Source organism: Salvelinus sp. IW2-2015, linkage group LG6.2, assembly GCF_002910315.2.
Source record: "Salvelinus sp. IW2-2015 linkage group LG6.2, ASM291031v2, whole genome shotgun sequence".
NCBI lineage: Eukaryota > Metazoa > Chordata > Actinopteri > Salmoniformes > Salmonidae > Salvelinus > Salvelinus sp. IW2-2015.
Genome location: NC_036846.1, coordinates 24,409,662 through 24,421,256, shown reverse-complemented (window position 1 = coordinate 24,421,256; position 11,595 = coordinate 24,409,662). Strand labels below are relative to the sequence as shown.

At 41.0% G+C, this 11,595-nt stretch overlaps 1 long non-coding RNA gene across 2 annotated transcripts in view; it reads right to left on the bottom strand.

Moving 5' to 3' along the window:
* The window catches only part of LOC112081118 (uncharacterized), a 23,245-nt gene extending 14,579 nt beyond the window's left edge, over positions 1-8,666 (bottom strand). The window contains exon 1 of one of the 2 annotated variants that reach the window (XR_002896332.2): positions 7,610-8,666. This is a non-coding gene — a long non-coding RNA (uncharacterized lncRNA). The remainder of the gene's footprint in view (positions 1-7,609) is intronic. The other variant, XR_002896333.2, reaches the window with a different exon arrangement.
* Between the last annotated feature and the right edge of the window lie 2,929 nt (positions 8,667-11,595).

Genomic DNA, 11,595 nt, shown 5'->3' with positions numbered 1-11,595 from the left:
CATCAGTAAACTAAACATATTAAACCGAAACTGGGGGGGGGGCCCCCCAATAATTTACTATTAATTAATGTCTGCCGCATAGAGGAACTGAACATATTACCAAGCTTGCCCCATGTCAAGTAGAAGACTAACATATTAACCAACTGCGCCCAGTCAGTAGACTAACATATTAACCAACTGCCCCATCAGTAGACTAACATATTAACCAACTGCCCATGCAGTAGACTAACATATTAACCAACTGCCCCAATCAGTAGACTAAACATATTACCAACTGCCCCCATCAGTAGACTAACATATTAACCAACTGCCCCATCAGTAAGCACTAACATATTAACCAACTGCCCCATCAGTAGAGCTAAACATATTAACAACTGCCCATCAGTAGACTAACATATTAAACCAACTGCCCCATCAGTAGACTAACATATTAACCAACTGCCCATCAGTAGAGACTAATAAACAGTATTAGAAAACTTCCCCCATCAGAAAGAGGATAAACACAGGAACACTGAAGTACTGTAAACGAGGAAGTTCGCAGTCTCCCGATGGTCTTCCATACTGCTACCCAGTCTGTGTGTGGGTGGGCCACCATAACTGCCAGGTCACTGGCCAGGCTGTGCTGTGCTAGTGACTGCACATGGGCAGTCACCAAGTACCCCGAGAGGCTTGCTGTTGGGTCAGCCACAAGCACTACTCTCTAAATACTGGCTTTACGCATCAGGCTTAATAGAAATGGCATGTGAACCCTATATAGACAATGGCACCCATGGGCACTACTTCTAGACAGTAGTGTACTATACTGTATAAGTGGGGAATACTCTGCCATTTTGGAGCGCATTCCTAGATTTTCAATATTTCCTCGCTATCGTTTAAGCTTTTGTTTGTGTTTTTGCTGCTGTGTCATTTTTGGAAATTTGGCATTTGAAAGGCACATACAGTATGTTGTCCTAATCACTTGCCAAAGTAGTTGTGATTCTATACTCACACTGATGACTGGACAGTGTTGATAACTTGTTAACACTATCAGTGTTGTGTCAGCTGTAGAAATTTTTGCAACCGATAGGTGGGCGATTTGGTGAAAAGGCATGCCCTGGGGGGGTTAACGGTGATAGCCTGCTGAAACCGCTGGTGGTGCGCAACTGTACCCTGAACTCTGTGTGTTCCAACTGATACCAGCTGAAATTTCCTTGGTGGTCAAATTGAAATAGCCGCTGAGAGGCGTTGGGTGGTCCATACTGCTAGCGCTGAGAGACGGCGCTGGTGGTCCATCTGCTACCTGAAGAGAACTGGAAACCCTGGGTGGGTGGGCCAGGACTGATACCAGCGCTGAAACCCTGTTATGGTCCAACTGATACCCTGAAATCTCTGGTGGTACCAACTGATACCGCTGAAATTGCCCTGGTGGTCAAGATTGATACCCTGAAAGCCTTGGTGTCCAAGCTGCTACCCGAACCTGTCAACTGCAACCCATGACCTTGGTGGTCCACATACCCTGAAAACTGGTGGCACTTCCGACTGTAACGATCTAAGCCCTGGTGTATGGTACCCTAAGCTTGGTCGAATGTACCCCATGAACCCTGGTGGTCCAACTGATACCCTGAAACCCTGGTGTCTGATCCTGAACTGTGCAACGTCCTGAAACCTGGTGGTTCCAACTTGAATATAAACAAACCTTGAAACTGGCTGCCATGATACCCGACCTGGTGCCATACTGATACCGCTGAAGCCCTGGTGGCTCCAACTGATACACTGAAAGCCCTTGGTGGCTCAACTGATACCTGAAACCCCTGGTGGCTGCAACTGATAGCCGGCTGGAAACCTGGTGGTCCAACTGATCCTGAAACCTGTGTCAACGATACCCTGAAAACCTGGTGGCCAACTGATACCGCTAAACCCTGGTGGCCAAGCTGATTCCCTGAAACCCGGGTCACAACTGATACCCTGAAAACCCTGGTGGCTCAAACTGATGACCCTGAAACCGCTAACGGATAGGTACTGGTGGTCCAACTGATACCTCGCTAAACCCTGGTGGCCTCAACTGAATAAACCGTGCTGAAGAACCCCTGGTGTGTCCAACTGGATACCCTGAAGCCTGGTGGTCAATCTGATACCGCTGGAAGGACTCCTGGTGCTCAACTGATACCCTGAAACCCTGGTGGTGCCAACTTGATACCCTGAAGACCTCTGGTGGTCCAACTGATACCCTGAAACCCTGTGTGGTCCAACTGATACCTCTGAAACCCTGGTGGCCAACTGATACCCTGGAACCCTGGTGTGCCAACTGAAGTACCACCTGGAAAGCCCTGGTGGTCCGGAATTGGCTGATACCCTAGAGAACCCTGGTGGTCCAACTGATACCCTGGAACGGCTGGTGGTCCAACTGAATACCTGAAAACCCTGGTGGTCCAACTGGATACCCTGGAAGCCCTGGTGGTCGCGAACTGAATACCCTGAAAAAACCTGGTGGGGTCCAACTGATACCTTCTGAAAACCCTGGTGTGTTGATACCAAACTGATTACCACTGAATAACCCTGGGGTCCAACTGATACCTGCAAGACTACTGCAGACCAAACAGTTTTTCTGTCAATGTCTGCCAAATCACTGTGTCTCTTCATCAATTGCTGGCATTTGATGGTTCATGAGTGAACATCCTAAGAGTTACACTTCTATTATCTAAACGATCTATATCAATCCATACCAAGACAGACAAGTCCTAGAATTATATAGCCTAAGATTTTCTTAGAATCTTAGAGATTCTAGAACTGTTAGATATTCTAAGAACTGGTTAGAATTCTAGAATTTTGAGGTGGAATTTGCTTTGAGCAGATAATTGCAGTGTATCAGGATTATTCTAATAACAGGTAAGTACCGATCAACCAACAACGGTGAATCCTATCATAGAGAACACTAGAAGCACAATAGAAGACGGCTGTGACCATGAGGTTAGTACTAGGGATCAAATGCCTAGCCAAAGGTAAGACGTGTTGTAAGGGACTAGTCCGCAAATACTAGACAATACCATACTCTAACGCCTGTGAAAAAAGCGTTTTCAATTTAGTATTGAAAGCAAACACCCTCGAAGGCTGACGCACACTTAATGCAGATGTTAGGTCATAGAGAGATTCGACAGTGTCCTGCTACGAGAGAGTAATTGTACTTGAGACAGCTAATGCAATGGGGCGCCGATGGCTTGGGCTTCTCCCGTCCCGAGTGACTTGTTCCTGGGTTTTGCATGATCAAAGTTTAGATTTACTTGAATTATTTCTGATCAATGCTTGCTTGGCCAGGCCACGGCCAACTGTGGAGAGGCCCGGTCCGCGTGGCCGGTGCTGAGGYAGCTGTAAAAACAGCTGACTCCCAGCGACAGAGAGAATAATATGCAAACAACCCCAGTCTGCATACTTTAATGTGGAACACCAATCATTAGCCTTAACTTTACCTCCTTATGTTCTTAATAAAGCCTCTAAAGACTACAATCCTAATTGATTTTATCCTTGCATTTTTTTGTAACACTCTGAGAAATCAAAGCCCTACCAAAGCCTTCATCCCCTCCCAGTCCCTGGCACAGATAGGAGGGRTGGGCCATTCTGTTCTCCTGTACAAACTGTTAACGTAATGTCTGTTAATAAGCCAACATCATCATCATAAAAAAAAAAAAAAAATACATTACACAAAACGAATGACAAATGTGGGCAGCATAAGGCAATGCATTTGTCTTTAGGTGTGTTATTGTGTTGAGCTGAAAAAAATAAAAGATCAAGAAGTGAAACGTGACATGAATTCATRCTCCGTACAATGTTAGCATGCAGTACAGTACAGCATGCTGTATAGAACAACATATTGGACATGCATTGGAACTGGTGTTCTGTGTGGATATTAGAACATAGTCTGTGTTTGAAAGGTTTTAGTGAATTCAGAGCTATGAATTCCTCCATTTATTTATCCATGACTGAGTAGAATGAGAGACAAGACCATTGATAATAAGCTATGTCATTTATAGTGCTATCTGTCTTTGTCTATGTTGATCAATAATGTATTACCACACATCAAGCTTTGGAAATTAACCTGGCAAAAATTGATGATTGTAAGTGATCGTAGAGAACGCCAGTCAATTGTTCTTCATTAGAGGCTTCAATATTTATAACTAAATATATCCACCTTTCTCACCTTGTTCTGACAATACATTTTAATTTTTTTATTTAACCTTTATTTAACCTTTATTTAACCTTTATTTAGGCAAATCAGTTAAGAACAAATTCTTATTTACAATGACGGACTAGCCCGGCCAAACCCAGACGACGCTGGGCCAATTGTGCGCCGCCCTATGAGACTCCCAATCACAGCCAGTTGTGATACAGCCTGGAATTAAACCAGGGTCTGTAGTGACGCCTCTAGCACTGAGATGCAGTACCTTAGACCGCCGCGCCACTCGGGAGGCCCAGATAAAACATACATAAACACACCATAAATATATAAAGCCTATCTGACCTGAAAACAAGTGACTGCCATCACAATCACCATGAACATGACGTGGCTTGCTGAACAGCGTGGTGTGTGTAAATACAGCAGACTTTCTTGAAGACATGGGGTTAAACATCTGTGATGAAATGAGGTTTTAAAGGACTAATTCTAAAGGTGATTGGATACAACTGGTGCTTYGGTGTCTGTGCATGCAACCGGTGTTACTGCTTTCTGCTGTTCGAGGGCAACTCAAGGTTATGTTTCATGAGTAGGGTCGCAAAGCTACCAGTAGTTTACCAAAGTTACAGGAATCTTCAGCGGTGTCATTGAAAATAAGAGTTTGTTCTTAACTGACTTGCCTAGTAACATTTTTTTTTAAATGGTTCAACAGAAAACAGCCTAATTAATTTTAAAAAGCATCTAATCAACAATGGCATTATTTTCAATTAACTCTGCAACTTTTCCTACTATTGACTTTTATCACAACTGCTAGGAGTTTGACGCCAAAACATTGACAACAAATAMATACTGACATAGTCAAATAAATCAAAGTGTGTTAAACAAATGTATACAGGATGTTTCATGCTGAGACCATCATATTAAACAACAATAGTGTTCACTAATCCCACACCAAAAAAATGGTTTATATTTAGTAGGATCATGTTTTACAGCTTTGTCACTATTTTTATCTGAAAATCCTGTTATTTAATTATTTAAAAACATTTTTTTTCATATGATAAGGCCAGAGATAATTACAGAGACCTGTGAAAATATGAAGTACCCAAAAGGGCCACAATATGTATTGTGCTAGATTACATCAAATCCTTGAAAGAAAACWAAATGTTGGTATTTTACTGGTAAACTGTGATAGTTTCCAGTAAAATACCCACCCTTTGCAACCCTATTCGTGAGCCTATAGACCACGTGATACTGGAGGGAATACATTAAATAATCCCCCAAGTCAATTATAGATTAGCTTTACATTTCCCAGTTCACAATAGAAAGCAATGTTACGAATACACAAATCCATAGGTGTCAATTCAACGTTTTTTTGTTGCCTAAATAGATGATTCCATATTTCCAGTATTGCTGTGGAAAACCGTGCATGTRTTTGGTTGATTTAACTATTCACCTGAGAGTAATAAGTCCCTAACATTCACGTGTCATGGTGTCAGAGTGACAAAGATGGCCATAAAATACAAGATAATAAAAAWAAWWWAAAAACACACCATATAGCCACATTCTACACAGTTGAGACTAGCATATTTCTGCACAATTGTGAGGTATTAATTGTAGTGTAAGGMCTTTAACGTAATTTAAATCAGTGAATATTTATTCACGAGAGACTACGTGTGGACACATTTGCTGCGTACCTATTCTCCAGTGATGGTCTGGGATTCTTGTTAGTGGGTTTGGGCCACRTGTTCACTTTCCACACATTGGTGTGCTACGTTGCAGAAAGCAATGTATCCCCTGTTTAATATGGGCTCTACAGTGTATATCCTGTTTAATATGGATTGTGCAGTGAATATCCTGTTTAATATGGGCTATACAGTATATATCCTGTTTAATAAACAGTGCATAGTGTGTAATATACTGTGTTATAGAATGTGTTTTGAATGCTTGAAATGCTCTGGTTKGTGGCAAACTGGTAGGGAATACCCTGTCATTCATTTTGTTTTAACGAGCACTAGTATTCCCAGATGTTTTGCAAATTAACATAGACTGACATAGGCTATAATTAGATAATGAAATGTTTTCACTTGCAGTGTCAAATGCATACTTTATCTGATGGTCATTCATTAAACAAGCATGCAACCTTCCACATGGGCCAAAAACAAACACTAACAGAAAGGAATGTGCAATTTATACGAAAATAGATGTTTGTATATACAGTCATGTATATAATGTGCATTCATCAGGCTGTTTTGACATTGACAAAGTAATCAATTGTTGGTAATAGGTCTGCATTTGAAATGAGGTCTGGGGGTCTAGGTTGAGACTGGGAAAGAGATATCAATTAAGCAGAACTGCAGAGTTCAGCAGTGGGAGCTGAGGCTGCAATATCCTGATTCTACTTCATTAGCTAAACACGCTGGCCAGAATGCTAAATAAACACTGTCTGTCTGCAAGGAATGTACATGGAATCCAATGGACTATAGAATACAATATAGAATGTAAAGTAGTCTAAAAAAGAACTCTGATGATTCATTTGATTCTAGGGTGTAGGATGTAATGTTGATTAGGCATGCAATGCATAACAAAGACAAATAGCCATGTTTGGGCTAATGGGAGAGAAGCTGTCCTCTGAACAGAATACCTGCCTCCCCTCCAATGTGAACATTGGARATATCCTTGTTCACATTTACAGAGAATAATACACTTYATGTAWGAGGATCACGAGCTTGATAGTAGTCGTTACATTCATACAAAKACATTCATGTCAAGACTAGAAYATTCCAACTGGTCAGGATGGGTATAATGTGTGGTTACTGGGAGGAAACAAAACAGTCATCATCCAGCATATTTACATTTTATATCCTGTTAAATATCCAAGTCTTTAAATAACATGATTTTTTTCCATTTCATTCACAATAGTTGAATAGAGAAAACTCCTAGTCTAAGATTTTTACATATAGTGCGCTGGCCCCATGAGAGAAATGAAGACAGACACAAGACATTTCTCTTCTCAGTGAGTMGGTGATGGATAGGCCTACACACCAACAACAACACAACTTCCCTGATATGTGTGTGAGAGCGTGTACTCAGTTCCTTTACTCTGACTTGCCTGTTGATAACATWWGCCTCATCAGAGAATACGTCGTTTAGCGTTTGATGACCACTAGTGTTCGCTATTAGCTCTCGCTGTCTCTCTCACACACATCTTAAYTCAATGTAGTGTGTGACTTAATGAAATTCACTCACAATAGAGGAATGATTAGGCCTACATAAATWTAAAATACAGCCAACGCAACTTTTGACAATCGTGTGATTAAACCTAATCAATTGGCTGCGTTGATTTATTTCCATTCAGACTTTTGTCAATACATGTTAAGCTATGTTAGGACATATTCTGACTGCAGCCCACACGAGAACAATAAAATGGTATTTAACACATTAAAGTCAATAAATAATGTTCCTTACCTGAAAAATACTATTGTTTCCCACAAATAGATCCCGAGAGCGTTTATTCGGTACATTTTTGCCGGTCTCATTCGGGCTACCTACAGCTCCAGGAGCACCAATAGTAGAATTCCAATTTCTTTAATGATTTCGGACCTCCAAGGTGAGCAATTCTTCTGTTGTTGTTTTTCAGATTCCAGAGTCACAAGAAAACCASAAGATGTTCGTAACCGCCCAGGCCATGAAACCCTCTTCCGTTATTGATTCGGATAACCCAAATAATGAGTACTTTTTCAGGACAACGGACAGCGGCAAACGCGGTTTGTGGAATTTCACTCAGCCCAGGTTATTGTTGCTTTGAGGGTACAGCACGTTAGGCTACGATATSACAGATATTTCCGACGTTTATTCTATGCGATCCATTTGGATTTTGTTACAAGGGGAATTTGTCAATTTCAACATGCCTCCTTCAGTGATAAATGTGGCAATGCATGTGCTCTGGGTCKTAATGAATGTCTCAATTTTAGAAGATGTTTAACTACGTGGTTGTATACCCCTTACGTCTAGATCAGTAGCGGAATTGCACAGTTGTTACACGAAATATATACATACGTAGTCAGTGTTTTTTTCTTAACGCTTTCTCTTATATGCATCCCAAAAACAGAGGTGTTGCTTTCAAGCCACACGTAGTTGTAGTTACCCCGGCCGTGCTGACTGATGTTTTTCTGCAGGTACTCGCCGTGTCTCGGTAGTTGACTCCCAGGGGTGAGATGTAACTGCTGCAGAGAGCTACTTCCATTGTCCGGTCAAGTTCGGGACTCACAACTCGGTTTCGTCTTCTTGCATTTAGATTCCTCGTAATAATGTCAAATTGAGTGAAATCGGGATGCGATTAGCCCCTTCTTCCATTGCCTCCTATAGCTCAGCGCTCTCACGTCAGACCACCACTGTATTTCTTGCTGCAGTCATTTACTAAACTCAAAAAAGCACCTCACCTTTGAACACACGCCCACATGACGTTGCCATTGGTCGGCATGTTGCTCAAACTTGTTAGGCTACGGCTCTGATTGGAGAGAGGTGTTGTCATCTGGAGAGTTTTAATGTCCCGCGCATTGGTATGGAAATAGAGAATAGGCCATTAATATGTCTAATGTTAGGTTATCATATTTCTATGTACTTTTTAGTGTAGTCGACTGTTTGCACACCCCAGTGTCTACAGTGGTTGACATGTTAAAATGATCATTGGACCGACTAGGCAATTATTATGTAATTGTATTTATTTTCCTTTGGAGGGGGGGTTATCAGCCGGCATGAAGTATTTTCCTTTTTATTTCACTGTTTATGTAGGTTACTTTTGATAAGTGAGCGTTGCAAGGGCGSCAAAAAAAGATAAGATSCAGAAAGAAAGTATMTTGTTCCTTAWTATCCGCTTGTTTTTTCTGTTAAATCTTTTTGATATAATCAATATTGTTTTGCATCCATGCAGACGTCTAAAGTGAGGCTCTGTCCCTTTCTTTTTTCTGCAGTAGCGGTATTTCATCTGCACCGCTGTTCACATTGTCCATTGAAACGTGATTCCGTTTCTAATGCCTGCAGCTCTCTTTCCGAACGCAGTCACCAAAAGATCACGTGACACGCGGACGGGATAGAACGAATGGAATACGCACGACTAGAATACGGTTGGATATATGGTGCCTTCAAGTATTCCAAAGGATTCCGTCTTGTCCTATTGTGGAGACGGATAGTGTTTGAATCGTTTATCGCAATAGAGATGTAAGATTATAGCAAACGTGAGTCAAGGATTTATTTAATTTAATACTCTTCAGTCGACCACTTGGATGATATAAGTGAAATAAATGCTGTGCTGTGAGTTTGAAAATCCAGCATTTCCTAAATACAGTATGACATTACATAATGAATGTGTTGTATCCTTTCTGAGTGCACTAGTTATCATTACCCAATAAGTTTTCTAACAGAATAAATACGTAAAGAAAATGACTGAGCTTAAAAATATTTTTTTCTTGCTCTGAAAGAATAGAAGACAGTTGGCCATAGTTTCCCATAACACTGACATTGAATAAGCTAATTGTGTTTATTCAAATCATGCTCTTAGGCCAGGGGTTCTCACACTTTTTGGGTCCCTGGACCCCTTTTGTGATAGACCATTCATCAGAAACCCCTCATAATCAGAACACACCATGAGTGAGATTCAAAACAATACAGCACACAATGAGTTTTACTGTGACTTCAGCAGTGCATGGCTGGACGAACCAAGTCTCTGGYCCAGGGAAAAATATATTTTAAAGGCCCRYCTCTTGGCATCGAAGATTTTTTWAAATAATTTTCAAGCAAATATCCTGTAATTTGACACATTTTGTCATGGGGCAGAGAGATTTGTTGTTGTTGCAGTTTTAAAACTAATATCCTGCAATACTAAACATTATGCCACGAGGCAGGGAGAACACTATAGTTTTAAAGCTTAAATTACGTATATATATATACATTTTGGAGAATACAAGAAGCATTGAGTTGAAAAATAATTGGTGCCGTACTGTGCACATCCCTGTAAGCCTCCCAGGCCCATGTTGCCCAGTGTTAAGGAATTATATATTCATAATATTATGGTCGTTCCACCAATTCGGGGCCTTTTGAGAATTGTAACTTTTACATTTCACCAAATTTTAACATTCTGTCATAAAAGGGCACATAGTAAGTGCCAAATAAAGTAACAGAGGTTGACCATAACAGGGCTGAAGAAATCTTCTTTAATAAGCCATGAATCCCCTTGTGACAGGGGGAATGGAAGCTTGTTGTGTGCAACAGGGAGTGGTAATTGAATGCAAGCTTCACAAAAGAATAGGAAATTATTAAAACATTTCTAGCCTATCTATTATCTGGGTAACAGGGTTGACTTGTTATGCTCAACTCGCTCAGTTTTCCACCACAAAATACCAGAAAATGGCCTAGAAGAGTAGAACCAGCTTTTACTCTGTCACACCATGATCTGTTTCACCTGTCCTCGTTATTGTCTCCACCCCCTCCAGGTGTTGCTTGTTTTCCCCAGTGTATTTATCCTTGTGTTTCCTGTCTCTCTGTACCAGTGTATTTATCCCTGTGTTTCCTGTTGCTCTGTACCAGTGTATTTATCCTTGTGTTTCCTGTCTCTCTGTACCAGTGTATTTATCCTTGTGTTTCCTGTCTCTCTGTGCCAGTTCGTCTTGTATGTTTCCAAGTCAACCAGCGGTTTTCCCGGTCTGCTTTTTGCATTCTCCTTTTTCTAGTCCTCCCGGTTTTGACCCTTGCCGGTTTCTGGACTCTGTACCCGCCTGCCTGACCCTTGACCCTTGCCTGTTTCTGGACTCTGTACCCGCCTGCCTGACCATTCTGCCTGCCTTGACCACGAGCCTGTCTGCCACTCTGTACCTCCTGGACTCTGATCTGGTTTTGACCTTTTTGCCTGTCCACGGCCATTCTCTTGCCTACCCCTTTGGATTAATAAACATTGTAAGACTCCAACCATCTGCCTCCTGTGTCTGCATGTGGGTCTCGCCTTGTGCCTTGATATACTCTWTGATTTGACTATTAGATATTCAATGTTTCTTAAAAAAATATATTTACAAAGGAACGTTTCACCATATCAGAGTTCAATTTATGTAACAGGGTTGACCTTAAAAGGAGGGACAGACGTACCTTAATCACTAATCAAATTACATAAATAATCATCTTTAGAAATGACTTTGTCAAAGTAACAAAATAACTAGGGCTTTATGATGGTGAAAACTTGTAGAAATGTTTGGATTAAGTGGGTTAAAATCTTCGTAGAAGTGACACAGGGTTGATGGAGGGATGTCAAATTACATTTTATTTGTCACATGCTCCAAATACAACAGGTGTAGGTAGACCTTACAGTGAAATGCTTACTTACAAGCCCTTAACCAACAATTCAGTTCAAGAAAGAGTTAAGAAAATATTTACTAAATAACGTAAAAATAGTAAATAAAAAGTAA